The sequence below is a fragment of the Magnolia sinica genome, chromosome 12 (assembly GCF_029962835.1).
Source record: "Magnolia sinica isolate HGM2019 chromosome 12, MsV1, whole genome shotgun sequence".
NCBI classification, from domain to species: Eukaryota; Viridiplantae; Streptophyta; class Magnoliopsida; order Magnoliales; family Magnoliaceae; genus Magnolia; species Magnolia sinica.
In genome coordinates, this window is record NC_080584.1 from 56,786,936 (window position 1) to 56,802,343 (window position 15,408).

Below are 15,408 nucleotides of genomic sequence, written 5' to 3' on the forward strand. Positions count from 1 at the left end.
TCTCTATTGCAAACAGCGGACGGCTTTGCCGTTTTCGAGTTGTAATCGGCCAACGCCTTATTGACCGCCTTCAATTTCTCGGTGCACAGCGAGCCGTCCGGTACGTGGTGTACACGCACTGCTGCATAGGGTCCACTTTGATATATTCATGAAATCCGTTCCGTCCATCCATTCTGTCATATCATTTAAACCGTCCAGGCCAAGTTTGAAGCATATCCAGATATCAGGCGGGCCCCACTTAAGGATTTAAGGGGCATCTATCCGTTTGGCCACTTCCACAGCGATCCAATGGTTGATTTTTGATTTGTACAGCTTATTTAAGGTCTTCAGGCCATATATGGAGTTTCGAGCTGAACGGATGGTGAGAACCCTGTGATCTTGTACTCTGTACCAATTTCAGGCTACTTGAGCATTAGTTTCTTGATTTTCTTGGATCCCTGGCGTGCAAATATGCCGATCTTGGTCTCCTGTGGTCCATCTCATGCTTTGGTGTCATCAGAGCGTTAAATCCAAGCTTTAAGCATCCTTTTTCAGTCCATGCTCGTAAATACACTCTGCATCACAAACACAAATAAATCAGGCCATTAAATAATACTATGTTTGTAAATCCTGGCAATAACTGGGGTCTGATATGCAATATTTGACCCTCAACACAACCCCCAACCAGCATCTTGCTAGTCCCGAGCAAGGTATGCAAAAAATAAGTTGAGAAATACAGGACACTTTTTATGAACTCAAGAGATTTATGAAGAACAATTCAGATACTCAAATTCTAAGATTCATGAATGTTGGCATTACTTTCTCTCCTAGACTTAATCACACGGTAACTTCGTAATTAAGTTCAAAATATTAGTCCATCAATTAGAACAATTCTAAACATTAAATTCCATGGATGCATAGTCTAATCTTGAAACATTAAAATTCACTTCTCTATTTAAGGATATCATTGGTAACCAATAAGAGAATTCACGATAACCAGAACTTGCCTCACACATTATCTTTTTATTCTTTTAATTTTTGACTTTTCCATTGAAAGTAATGTCAAGAAGGGGAATCAAATCCTTACTTATAGGGAGCAAACCTAAGGTAAAGACTGTACACCCAACTTTTTCACATATCATTCATGGGGAATTAAATCTACACCTATAGGGAGCAAACCTATGGTGTAGACCATTCGCCCAATCCTTTCAATTTTCCAAGTTAGTTCCTTTAATATCGAATTGAAACCTTAATATGCAAGCGAGATGTATCCTGCGAATTTATGACTCAATCAATGTTTACAAATTCTAATAATGGATTAACAATTCAAACTTAGCTGTGAAATTTGATAGATAACTGAATCCAAGAGTCATAAAGTACCAACATCACGCATCTTGTAGTTCTAAATCCAAGATGGCCGTCAAAATCGCTTCGAATTCATATGAAATTCTAGAAAAATTTAAAAATTTTCACAATTTTTGCTCAAGACTAAGAAAATACTGATTAGGTTTCCTAATCTCCCACCCCCAACCAAAAATCTACATTGTCCTCAATGTAAAAGAAATAGGCATGCAATGCACATGGGACAAAATGAGTAAATGAGAAGTAATGGGAAGATAGTACCTGGATGATGCATAGAGAGACACTTTCCAAGAGATCACAGCATGGGCGTCGGTTAGCACGAGAGAAAAGGCAACAAAAATAACACAAAATAAAATCCTACCTATACCACTTTCGTAGGTGCTCTCGATTGCATTTAGCGTATGCAACAAGCCTTTAAACCCCTAGGTTACCCCTAGTGGACGAGTTGTAGTCTCGTGAGGGTTTGCAGTAATGTTACCCACAAGCATTCAAATAACTAATGATAAGAATGAAAAGAAGTGAAGAGCTGGGTTGCCTCCCAAGAGCGCTAAGTTTACCGTCTTCAGCCAGACAAATAAAGCAACAACCCTAGTCCTATGAAAGTGATAAACCTACCTATACCTCCATCAGACTAGGAGATCAATCCTGGTAAACAGGATCAGTCAGAGGCATGGACATGTCCTCTGAATTAAATTTCTCGACAAATGGTTTCAATCGATGTCCATTGACTTTAAACTCCTTGCCATTGTCGAGGTCTCTTATCTCAACGGCCCCATGCGGAAAAACAGTGACAACAATGTAAGGGTCGGTCCAACGAGATCGAAGCTTACTCGGAAAGAGATGTAATCAAGAATTGTACAGAAGGACTTTCTGACCAGGCGTGAATGATTTTCGTAAAATATGTTGGTCATGAAATGCTTTCATCTTATCTTTGTAAATTCTCGAATTATCGTACGCATCATTCCGGATTTCTTCAAGTTCATTCAATTGAAGTTTGCGTAGTGAGCCAGCGTTGTCCAGATTGAAATTAAGATTTTTGATCGCCCAGTACGCTTTATGTTCCAGCTCCACAGGCAGGTGACAAGCCTTTCCATAGACAAGTCTAAAGGGAGACATTCCAATAGGAGTTTTAAATGCAGTACGGTATGCCCATAAGGCATCGGTCAATCGGATTGACCAATCCTTACGATCTGGGTTAACCGTTTTCTCCAAAATGTGTTTAATTTCCCTATTAGAAATCTCAGCTTGCCCACTTGTTTGTGGATGGTACGGGGTGCTCACCTTATGAGAGATACCGTATTTATTCATTAAGCTCTCGAATGGTCTATTACAAAAGTGTGAGCCCCCATCACTAATGATGGCTCGAGGCGTTTCGAATCGAGAAAGGATGTTTTCTTTTAGGAATTTAATGACCGTGCGATGGTCATTCTTTCGACACGGAATCGCTTCGACCCATTTGGTGATATAATCCACGGCGAGCAAAATATACAGATTCCCAAACGATTGGGGGAATGGTCCCATGAAATCGATGCCCCAGCAATCAAATGCTTCAATGATAAGAATGGGATTCAAAGGCATCATATTTCGACGGGACAATGCTCCCAATTTCTGACAACGCTCACAAGCTTTGCAAAACTCATGAGTGTCCCTAAACATAGTGGGCCAGTAAAAGCCACACTGCAGAATCTTAGCCGTGGTCTTTTTAGCAGAAAAGTGACCACCACAGGCCTCTGAGTGAGATGACGCTCTGATGCTCATCGTCTGGTACACATCTCCTTAGGATTTGGTCTGGGCAATATTTAAATAAGTAAGGATCATCCCAGAAAAAGTTGTGCACCTCGGTGAAGAATTTCTTCTTATCTTGAACAGTCCACTGTGTCGGTATGGCACCTATAGCAAGATAATTAGCAATATCAGCGAACCAAGGTGAATGGGAGACTCTGAACAGTTGTTCATCAAGGAACATATCATTGATATGGGTCGCCTCAAGGGAATCAGAGGTATTAAGGCGAGAAAGGTGATCGGCCACTACGTTCTCTACTCCCTTTTTATCTTTAATTTCCAAATCAAATTCTTGGAGTAGAAGGATCCATCGTATCAGGCGGGGCTTAGAATCATTCTTAGAAAGAAGATACTTCAGTGCCGCATGATCTGTATAGATAATGATCTTGGATCCGATCAGGTAGGACCTAAATTTGTCCAAGGCGAACACTACGGCTAAGAGTTCCTTTTCCGTAGTCGAGTAGTTCACTTGGGCAGGATTTAGAGTCCTACTTGCGTAATGAATGACGTAGGGCTTCTTATCTTTTCTCTGGCCTAGGACCGCCCCAAGAGCATAATCAGAAGCGTCGCACATAAGCTCAAAAGGAAGGCTCCAGTCGGGTGGCTGCATGATAGGTGCAGTGGTTAACGTGCCCTTAAGCTTGGTGAAAGCTTCCTGGCATTGCTCAGTCCACTCGTACGGAGCATCCTTTTGAAGAAGATTACATAAAGGACGAGAGAGAAGACTAAAGTCCTTTATGAATCGCCTGTAAAATCCTGCGTGTCCTAAGAAGGATCGCACGTCTCTGATGTTCTTGGGTGGAGGTAGGTTAGAGATAAGATCGATTTTTGCCTTATCTACCTCGATTCCTTTGGACGAGATGATATGCCCAAGGACAATTCCCTTCTGAACCATGAAATGGCACTTCTCCCAATTAAGTACCAAGTTCTTTTCTTCACATCTTTTCAGCACAAATTTAAGACTTTCCAAGCACTTGCTGAAAGATGGACCGTAAGCAGAGAAATCGTCCATGAAGACCTCTAGATATTGCCCCACCATATCAGAAAAGATACTAAGCATACATCGTTGAAAGGTGGCAGGGGCATTACATAGTCCAAATGGCATCCTTCGATAGGCAAAGGTGCCGTAGGGACATGTAAATGTGGTCTTTTCCTGGTCTTCAGGGGCTATCTCTATCTGGTTGTAGCCCGAATACCCGTCAAGAAAACTGTAATAGGAATGACCAGCTAACCTTTCAAGGATCTGATCAATAAATGGTAAAGGGAAGTGGTCTTTCCTCGTGACGGTATTCAACTTCCTGTAGTCAATGCACATTCTCCAACCAGTAGTGACTCTAGTTGGCACGAGTTCATTATTAGCATTGGCTACGATGGTGATTCCGGACTTCTTAGGGACCACTTGAGTTGGACTCACCCATTGACTATCAGATATAGGGTATATAATACCCACGTCCAATAGTTTAAGAACCTCGGACTTAACCACTTCCTTCATGTTTGGATTTAGTCTACGTTGTGGTTGCCGAGCGGTTTTTGCATTATCCTCAAGATATATGTGGTGAGTACAAATCGAGGGATCGATTCCCTTGAGGTCCGCTATCGTCCATCCCAGGGCTCCTTTATGCTCAATGAGAGTAGATATGAGCATACTCTCTTGTTCTTTCTCCAGGTGGGCAGAGATCACCACCGGGTATGTCTCATCTTGACCTAAATATGCATATTTCAAATCAAAGGGCAAAGGTTTTAGGTCAAGCTTCGGCGGCTTGAGGTTAGACGGTAGAGGCACTACATCGGTTTGTGGCAATTCTTCAAATTGTGGCCTCCACCGATTAACTTCAAGTACCGGTGCAGTATCAAGCAAGGCACACGTCTCCCTAATCATGTCATCATCAAAATCATGGGAGTGGGCCAGGCACGTCTCCAGATGGTCGGAGGATAAGGTCAGCGGTGTCGTATCTTCCACGAAAGAGTCAATCATGTTAATGTCTTGGAAATCGTCATCATCCTCTGAGTTGCTGCCGTTATTGAAAAAAATGTTTGACTCCAATGTCATATTTCCAAAAGACATAGTCATGATACCATTCCTACAATTGATAATTGCATTTGACGTGGCAAGGAATGGGCGACAAAGAATGACGGGAATCTGAGTGCTCATGTTATTGATGGGTTCGGTGTCCAGGATGATAAAATCTACAGGGTAGTAAAATCTATCAACTTGGACTAACACATCCTCAATTATCCCTCTTGGTACACGAACAGAGCGATCAGCAAGTTGTAGTGTGGTTAGGGTGGGTTTTAATTCACCCAAACCTAACTGTTTGTATACCGAGTAGGGAATCAGATTGACGCTCGCTCCTAAGTCAAGAAGTGCGTGATCAATTCGATGGTTCCCGATTACACATGATATGGTTGGGCTACCGGGATCCTTGAATTTCTGTGGCACGTCTTGCTTCAGGATGGCACTCACTTTCTCAGTCAAGAAGATTTTCTTTTGAATAATTTTCCGTCTTTTGGTCGTGCATAAGTCTTTCAGGAATTTGGCATATGAAGGTATCTGTTTAACGACATCAAGTAGAGGAATGTTGACTTTCACTTGTTTCAACACCTCTAGGATATCCTGAGAGTTAGAGAGAGGTTTTGGTGAAACCAACCGTTGGGGGAATGGAGCAACTGGCTTCTCTAGAAGTTCCGGTTCTACTTTTTGTGGGGCATCACTAGATCCATCATTGTTGTCCTCTTCTGGTTCTTGAGGCTTTTCGGGCCTAACCGGAAGAGTTTTATCAATGATCTTCCCACTCCTAAGAGTGGTGATGGATTTAGCATGCCCCATCTGATTTGAAGAGCTAGGATCATTAATCTCGTACTGCGGTTTAGGATTAGAGAGAGATTGTGCGGGAAGCATCCCCTTTTCTATAATCGTCATACGAGAATCTATCTTTTGCATAAAATCTGTAATTCCCCGCATTGCCTGAGCCAGCTCTTGTATGGGATTTTGAACCGATTCCTCTTGAGGTTTCACTTGATTTGGATTTTGATTGAAGAAACCTGGAGGAGTCGCCGTTTGTCCATTCCTCCAACTAAAGTTTGGATGATTTTTCCAGCCAGGATTGTATGTGTTGGAGTTAGGTCCAGTAAAAGGTCTTTGATAATTATTTACGGCATTGGCTTGTTCATTCAACACTCCTCGAAAGGCGGGTATTGTAGGACAGTTTTCAGTTGTGTGAATGTTGCAATCACAGATGCCGCAAACAATTTCATTGACCTTATCCTTCTTTCCTTCCATGGCCTCAACTTTCCTTATGAGCGTAGTTACTTTACACTTGAGATCATCCTCTTCTTTCAAGAGATATAATCCACCTTTCTCCTTTAATTGAGTCGGCCTAGACGTGGTGTTCGCCATTGGGTAATAGTCCCATGATTGTGTTTTTTCAACGAGACTATCGAGGTAATCCCATACCTCGTCAACATCTTTGTTGATGAACTCTCCATTACACATTGTCTCGACCATTTGGCGCATGGAAGATGTCAGTCCATCGTAGAAAAAATTTGTAATGCGCCACGTTTCAAATCCGTGTTGTGGGCATGAACTGACCAAATCTTTGAACCTTTCCCAACATTGGAAGAATGTTTCATCTTCCTTTTGGGCAAAGTTCATGATTGCTTTTCTGAGGGTAATCGTTTTATGATGTGGGAAGAATTTTTTATGAATTCCCTCTGCATGTCGTTCCATGTGCCAATGGATCTAGGACGCAGTGAATGTAACCACGTCTTAGCTTTCTCTTTTAAGGAAAAAGGAAAGAGTTTCAGCCTAATTGTATCCTCAGATACATTAGGAAAACATAATGTAGCTATAATCTCATCGAACTCTTTCAAATGTAAATATGGACTCTCTGATTCAAGTCCATGGAATTTGGGAAGGAGTTGGATAACTCCTGGCTTGATGTCCATTTGTCCTGTGTTTTCAGGAAAAATCATGCATGAGGGCATACTTACTCCCGCCGGTTGTAGATAATCTCATAAAGTACGAGGCGGGGGTGCCTGTTGCACCTCATTCTCATCTTGGGTATCCTCCACCCTGGGTGGGAGTAGAGGAGGTTGGTCTTCAGCCATAACTTCAGTTAACTCAGGGGATTTCGAGTGGTGTCTAGTCCTACGATGGATAGTCAACCCCTCAACCAATCTTCCTTCAGTCAAGAGACGTCGAGTGTCATCACAGGCCCACTTGGGCATGAAAACACTCGCAGCCCTCAATTAAAAACCTAATCCTAAGAAAGGAAAAGAAAATCTAGAAAGAAAGAGAGAGTTGGAAAGAAATTATCAAATTGGAGTCCTGAGTTAAAACCTGCAAAATAAAACAAGAATAAATTAGATTCTAAAACAAGAGGAATAATCCTTTAAAATAAAGGTAGTAGTAAACTAATTTCTAAAAGAAAGTGGAAACTTCTAAAATAAATTAGGAAAGTCCTAACTAGAAAGTAAATTACTAAAAGAGAATTGAAAAATAGAGAGAAGGGAAGGAGCTTACCGAATTAGAAATTTCTATCTTAAAGGCCTACAAAATAGGAAGGTTAGTTTCTAAACAAAAATTCTAAAAATAATTTAGGAAACAAATTAGATTCTAAAATTAGAAAGTTACTAAAAATAAAAGTAGAAAATTAATTAAGAAATAACCTAGTTCTAAAACTAATTAATTTCAGAGAATCGTAACCGTCAGTCCCCGGCAACGGCGCCAAAAACTTGTTCACTCCCCAAGTATAGGGTTGTGATGTAGTAATAAACTCGGTAAGACCGAGGTCGAATCCACAGGGACTGATACCTGTACGTTATCTAAAACCAAGTAGAACTAGAACTAGACTAAGATATGATCTAACCAAATAAAATTTTAAGGAATAATTGTGGAATAATTATTTAAAACTTTAAGGAATTCAGAGGAAGGAAACTAGGGATTCAGAGGATCCACTTGTAGAGATCAGGGAGATCTTATGCCTGCATCAAGGATTATGGAATTCAAACTGAACTTACTTGATTTGGTTTTCAAGAGATGAAAGGTATATGAATTAGAATGGATTCCATCATCTAACCATGCCCAGGAGACAAAGCAAACAACAGGATTAAACTAATTACCAACCAATCAACAATGTATGAAGATCAGGAAGGTACTGTGATCCTACCATGCCCATGGGACAATGATGAACAACAGGGCTTCCTGACTTCATAAATATAAAAAGAGGAAAGAAATATTCAAAGCCATTGCAAACCCATTGTAATTTCAGTCACAACAGACCATTAAAGACTAATAAAAATATTCCTTATAATAATCAACTAAATCAAATTAAGTTCAGAAATTTAATCTACTTGCATGGAATAAACTCTCCCATCTCGCTACAGGCTTCACCTCTTAGCCCTAGCTAAGAGGTTTAGCCACACATGACTGGGCTAACAAAAACAACAAAATAAAAAATAAAAAGGAAAAGAAAAGAATAAGAAGGAAAAAGAGAAAACCCACTCCACGTCCAGCCTTTCTTCAACCGTCCAAAACTCCAACTCCTCCGCTGTTTCACGTCTCAGCCACGTCCAGCAGAAAATAAACACCTGCTGCTCCCCACATGCAGCAGCAACCACGTTCAGCAGCAGCCTCCCTTCTGCTCCCTTTCCCTCCCTGTTTCTCTTCCTTGAACCCAGACCGTCCCTCCTTTTCCTCCCCTGGTTCCTTTATAAAGATGGAAAGCTCCCATGCCAGCAGCTCTGTGGAGTCCCAAAGGGAATAGGATGCGGAATTCTTACGCAGCCGCAACATCCGCTGCACGTAACAGGTTATGTTTGAAGAGGCTTTTTGTCTCCAAGTGCAGGATTGGAGCCATTCGGGCTCCTTGGCTCTTGTCAGTCCGTATCTGGGATGATTTGGATGGTCCGGATCGTCGGACTGATCCCCTCTGTTGACACAAAACAGGCCGCAGCGTTCGGGTTTCGACCGCGCTGTAAACAGGGCCTGCGCGTGTCGTGCGCTGATGATAGGTGAAGCCCATATTTGGAATTTCCAGCGAAATCCACACCGTCCATCAGTTTCTCCTCGAAAATTCGGTCGGACGTGGTCCATTTTGGATTGACGCTGAAGCGGCCCACCTGATTTTCCATATTGTCGTTCAACCTGCGTTTGAACGGTATTTTTCTGTGTATGCGAGCATAGGTTTTGAAAAACCTCATGTGTACGGTCGGTTTTACCTTCTGAAACAAATGGACGGCCCGGATTAGAGATATCTGCGATGATGGTGGCCCACCTGACTTCAACCACAACTCTCTGTTGCAAACAGCGGACGGCTTTGCCGTTTTCGAGTTGTAATCGGCCAACGCCTTGTTGACCGCCTTCAATTTCTCGGTGCACAGCGAGTCGTCCGGTACGTGGTGTACACGCACTGCTGCATAGGGTCCACTTTGATATATTCATGAAATCCGTTCCGTCCATCCATTCTGTCATATCATTTAAACCGTCTAGGCCAAGTTTGAAGCATATCCAGATATTAGGCGGGCCCCACTTAAGGATTTAAGGGGCTGATCTATCCGTTTGGCCACTTCCACAGCGATCCAATGGTTGATTTTTGATTTGTACGGCTTATTTAAGGTCTTCAGGCCATATATGGAGTTTCGAGCTGAACGGATGGTGAGAACCCTGTGATCTTGTATTCTGTACCAATTTTAGGCTACTTGAGCATTAGTTTCTTGATTTTCTTGGATCCCTGGCGTGCAAATATGCCGATCTTGGTCTCCTGGGGTCCATCTCATGCTTTGGTGTCATCAAAGCATTAAATCCAAGCTTTAAGCATCCTTTTTCAGTCCATGCTCGTAAATACACTCTGCATCACAAACACAAATAAATCAGGCCATTAAATAATACTATGTTTGTAAATCCTGGCAATAACTGGGGTCTGATATGCAATATTTGACCCTCAACAAACCTAAACCTATAACTTTAACATAAACCTAAAACATAAATCTAAACCTAAAACCTAAATGTATTCTTAAATCCCTAAACCTATAACCTATAACCTAAACCCAAATCTAAACCTATAACCTTAACCTAAACCTATAACCTAAACCTAAACCTTAACCTATAACCTAAACCTTAACCTATAACCTAAAACCTAAACCCAAACCTAAACCCGATCCCGAACCCGAACCTGATTTCCTAAACCTAAACCTTAACCTATTCTCAATTCCCTAAAGCTATAAGCTATAACCTAAACCTAAACCTAAACCTATGACCTAAACCTAAACCTATGACCTAAACTTATAACCTAAACCTATAACCTATAACCTAAATCTAAACCTAAACCTATAACCTAGACCTAAACCTATAGCCTAAACCTAAGCCAAGACCTAAACCTAAAACCTAAACCTAAACCTATAACTTAAAACTAAACCTAAACCTAAACCTAAACCTATAACCTAAACCTAAACCTAAAACCTAAATGTATTCTCAAATCCCTAAACCTATAACCTATAACCTAAACCCAAACCTAAACCTATAACCTTAACCAAAACCTAAACCTAAAACCTAAATGTATTCTCAAATCCCTAAACCTATAACCTATAACCTAAACACAAACCTAAACCTATAACCTTAACCTTAACCTAAACCTATAACCTAAACCTAAAAGTAAACCTTAACCTATAACCTAAACCTATAACCTATAACCTAAACCCAAACCTAAGCCTAAACCTTAACATAAACCTACAACCTAAACCTATAACCTAAAACTAAACCTAAACCTTAAACCTAACGTATTCTCAAATCCCTAAACCTAAACCGACAGCTAATCCTAATCTCAACTCCCTAACCTAAACTTGAAAACCCAAACCTAAACCCGATCTCGAACCCGAACCCGATTTCCTAAACCTAAACTTATAACCTTAACCTAAACCTATTCTCAAATCCCAAAACCTATAACCTAAACCTAAACCTTAACCTATAACCTATAACCTTAACCTATAACCTAAACTCAATTCCCTAAACCTTAACCTATAACCTAACCTAAACGTAAACCTGTAACCTACACTTATAACCTAAACCTATAACCTAAACAGAAAACCTAAACCTAAACCTAAACCTATACTTATAACCTAAACCTATTCTTATAACCTAAACCTATTCTCAAATCCCAAAACCTATAACCTAAACCTAAACCTATAACCTATAACCCAAACCTAAAACCTAAACCTAAGCCTACACTTATAACCTATAACCTAAACCTATAACCTAAACCTAAACCAAAAACCCAAACGTAAACCCGACCTCGAACCCGAACCTGATTTCCTAACCTAAACCTTAATGTGTTCTCAAATCCCTAAACCTAAACCTACACCTAATCCTAATCTCAGCTCCTTAACCTAAACCTAAACTTGAAAACCCAAACCTAAACCCGATCCTGAACCTGAACCCGATTTCCTAAACCTAAACCTTAACCTATTCTCAATTCCCTAAAGCTATAACCTATAACCTATAATGTAACATCCTGAAAAATTCTGTACAAAGACCCGAGTACCACCTCAAACAGAAATCACTTAGGACTCAATCCTTTAGAAATTAAACGAGAATTAACTAGCGCTAAACTAGATTACCTGTGAAATTAGCACCAATCACTTTAGATATCCAAAAACTTGTAGAATCGTTAATGCTACGTTACCCTGAAATCTAGGATCTAACTCTAAACCCAGTCACTCCCGGGAGCATTCAGAAACTCTGTAACGGACTTGGACCGCACGTCGAAAGTCTAATAACGATGAACTTAGACAATTATGACCGCCTAGTTGGACTTGACAATCATCTTGAAAATCAAGTCCAGATGATGTCGTGTGACGATTTGCTTGAGTCTGGAGTGAAGAGTGTGAGAAAGGTGAATCTATTTAGAAATTAAATATGAATTTAAGTAATCTGAGTCGTGTCGCTTGTGCGCCATTTATAAGCATTCTGACTGTTAGATTTTGACCCAAATTCAACCTCAGTTCATGGAAGATGGCCCACATGTGCCAATATACTTATGGCCCTGATCGAGTTTTGGTGATCATTGAACTGAATTGGTCTGCCACGGGTGATCTGGAAACCCGATCGGACTGAAAACTTAACTTGCTTAAGATCCAATATTAGTGATCTTAAGTCCAACCACATTCAGTAAAATGACCTCCAAAAACGCTCCATTGGATCGAAATAAGCCCGATTTGGTTATAACCTAAGTATACCTTGGCCCTGGGGCTAATTCCATCAATTTTAGGCCTATATAAGGACCTTAAACCCTCTCTCACAAATTCCATACGAATTCCCAAACCCTAGCTAAGAAAGAGGGGAAAAGAGAGAGAAAGTGAGAGGGAAGGTAGTGAATCATCTTGGGATTCTTCCCAGTTACTCTACGTGTCTAATCCATTGCATCCGAATCGTTATTCCGGCGATTCTAATTCTCTTTTTGGGTAAGACAGTCAAACCCTAACCTGTTTTGGAACTTAGAATAGTCTAAGTGTTGATGTAGATAACCTAATTCATGCCTTAGGTTGTCTATTCTCCGTTCACAAAGACTTATTATCTAAATCAACTCTGTTGCACATCTTCTAGTTTAAGGTGCGGACTATATATGTATAGGTTATGGTTTTCAAGGCTTTCAATGTCAGATAATGATTTATTACTGACGTGGGTGCCATTTCACATGCCAAATGCGATATCTGTTTCGTTTTACATATATGTATAACCTATGTTGTAAATAGAGTGATTCATGTGTTTGTTGAAATGTTTGTATGTATTTGAAATTTGATGTTGTGGTTGCCATGATTAATTGTCGTAGGAATATGATTGTTATGTATGCGACAACTCCTTAGCAAAAGGATTTGCCCTAATATGTAATATGGCCAACATACGTGATGTATGTTGCAAAGTGTAGTCTAAGTGTTTGTGAAAATGTTTGAATGAGTTCGTAGTTAGTAAGGTGTGAATTATGAGGGAGTTGAGATATGAAATCCCAACTACCGTACTTACGTGTATGATTTCCTCCATGCAAGTTGTTTAGTTTTATCACTTTACTTATGAAATACATGTATATGGATTCTTATTTATGTTGTATCTTATAACATGTTTGCTATTATGGTTGGACTACTTGGTTACTCCTGTTTTGACTACATATGCTTATTAGATAAGGTTAAATGTGTATGGGGCCTTATAATGGTCCAGGCAATCGGTAGCAGGCTTTAAGTTCATGGCTGAGATTGCTTTCGTCACGTAGGACGTGTTTGATGAACCCGAGCCGTATTAGAGTTGTCGGTAGTGGTTTGGCCACACGGAGTGTTTGCGCACTTCATGTCGATTTACTCAACGTGCGCTCGTGCTAGTCAAGCTCATCAATTAACCCAATTGACCCGATGGATGTTCACCATGTATGGACACTACTGTTTGAATCTAGGGTACCAAACTTACTAGTGAAATCCCGTTAACCATGGTACCTCGATCCGCTAAGACTCATGAGCGGGGCATGGTGGTATGGGACACCGTGGTCGAGCTGTCGGCCTACGCTAGGGTGACGAGCCTCCCCGTAGTGACTAGTGAGCAATCTAGACTCGTGAGCCGATTATGGTGGTATGGGACACTATATTCGTGTTGTTGGCCTACATTGATTGGTGATGAGCCCTTTGTAGCGACCTCGAGTATACCTTGATACTGCATTGGGGCGATGAGTCTTATTGTAGTAACTAGGGTATAATTAGGCATGCATTGATTGGTGACGAGCCCTTTGCAGCAACCTAGAACCATAACATCATATGAGATTGTCTAGGACTGACGACCCTAGAATGGATCATTGTTTAGGAATTGATATAAGGGATGTACCTTAGCTTCCCAATCCTGCTGTATGAAAAGTACTAATAAGAACTTGGTAATCACGTTCATGCACCGCATTGCATGTGCTTTGGCGTGGAAGAGCACTTTCAGGTGGTTGCCATACACGCCATAAGATGAAGACGCTGAGGGAGTGCAGGCGAAGGCATGCATCATTACTTCATATCATCTTTACATTAATAAGAGTACCTAGGACATGTTTGATTGTACTGCTTTATCATTACTGCTTGATTGAATTGATAACATGTTAACCTTTACTGTATAGCTCCACTGAGTTGATCACTCACTCCCACGTTCTGGGACGGTGTTTAAACACCAACCAGACTCTGTCTTAGTTGCAGATGATGATGCGACCCACGAGGCAGAGCAGGAGTATGAGGATGATGAGGAGGCGTTCTCCTTCATGCAGTTCTCAGGCGGGTTCATGTGAGTCGTTTCCTGAGTGACGGGGATTCAGGGTTATTTTTTATCGTAGTTTATCTCATTTTGATATTTGTATCTTGAGACAAATACTTGTAATTATGACCTGGCAGAGCATACATATTTTGGAGATTTATATTAATATATATATTTCTTTCAATCTTTCGCTTGCATATTCTAATTGTCCCTGGATTCTGTTTGCTGATTTGGCTTAATCTACTTCATGCTTTATGCACTAATACAGACAACATACATCCATCATTAAATATGTTGTATAAGTGATGTTTTAGAACTCGGGAGCTGAACTATGCTCGACCCCCAAATTTCAGGACGTTACAAGTTGGTATCAGAGCATGATTTGGATTAAACCGGACCTGGGTTATGGTCACATGATGCACGCTGACACCAATATAATGTAGGAGGGTGCGAGAAAAAAAATTTAGAAACAATGTAGGATTCCCAGTTGTACCAATTGGTGAAAGTTTACTGAAAATGATCACCGAGATCGAGTCCGTGCACACTCCTGATCACACACAACGACCCCAAATCACTTCTAGACTGTCAATCGACGAGTTTAGACTGTGTATCATCCCATTCTAGCCGTTAAAAACTTGGTAAATGTGAATATGTATCAGGTTCTATTCAAAACGACCTAAAATGAGTCGAAACGGAGTAAGGGCCCATTCGGGGCATTTCCAGGGCGACCTAGGGGGGACCCACACCTTTTTTGGACCTAGGGAGGAGGACCTCGCCCCACCGGTGAGCCATCGCCGGATAGTCCAGAGACCGGCGAGGCCTCGCCACCCAGCGGGCCGGCTCGGGCCGACGCCGTTGGGGTCTAGTGTGGCCCACTCCTCCATGGTTGGCCATTTAAAATCTCTCCCAAATCATCTTTCCTTCACAAATCACCCCTCCAAGCTTCCCTTTTTCAAACATTTCTCCCAAAACTCCACAAAAATCCCTCTCCAAACCCTTTCTTCTTCCATTTTCATGCACCT

At 41.1% G+C, this 15,408-nt stretch overlaps 1 non-coding gene across 1 annotated transcript; it reads left to right on the forward strand.

Annotated features, from left to right (window-relative positions):
- Positions 1–6,686: 6,686 nt before the first annotated feature.
- LOC131222238 (small nucleolar RNA R71) lies at positions 6,687–6,793 on the forward strand. The gene has a single exon (XR_009159946.1). It is a non-coding gene; the product is annotated as a small nucleolar RNA R71 (small nucleolar RNA).
- Positions 6,794–15,408: the final 8,615 nt, after the last annotated feature.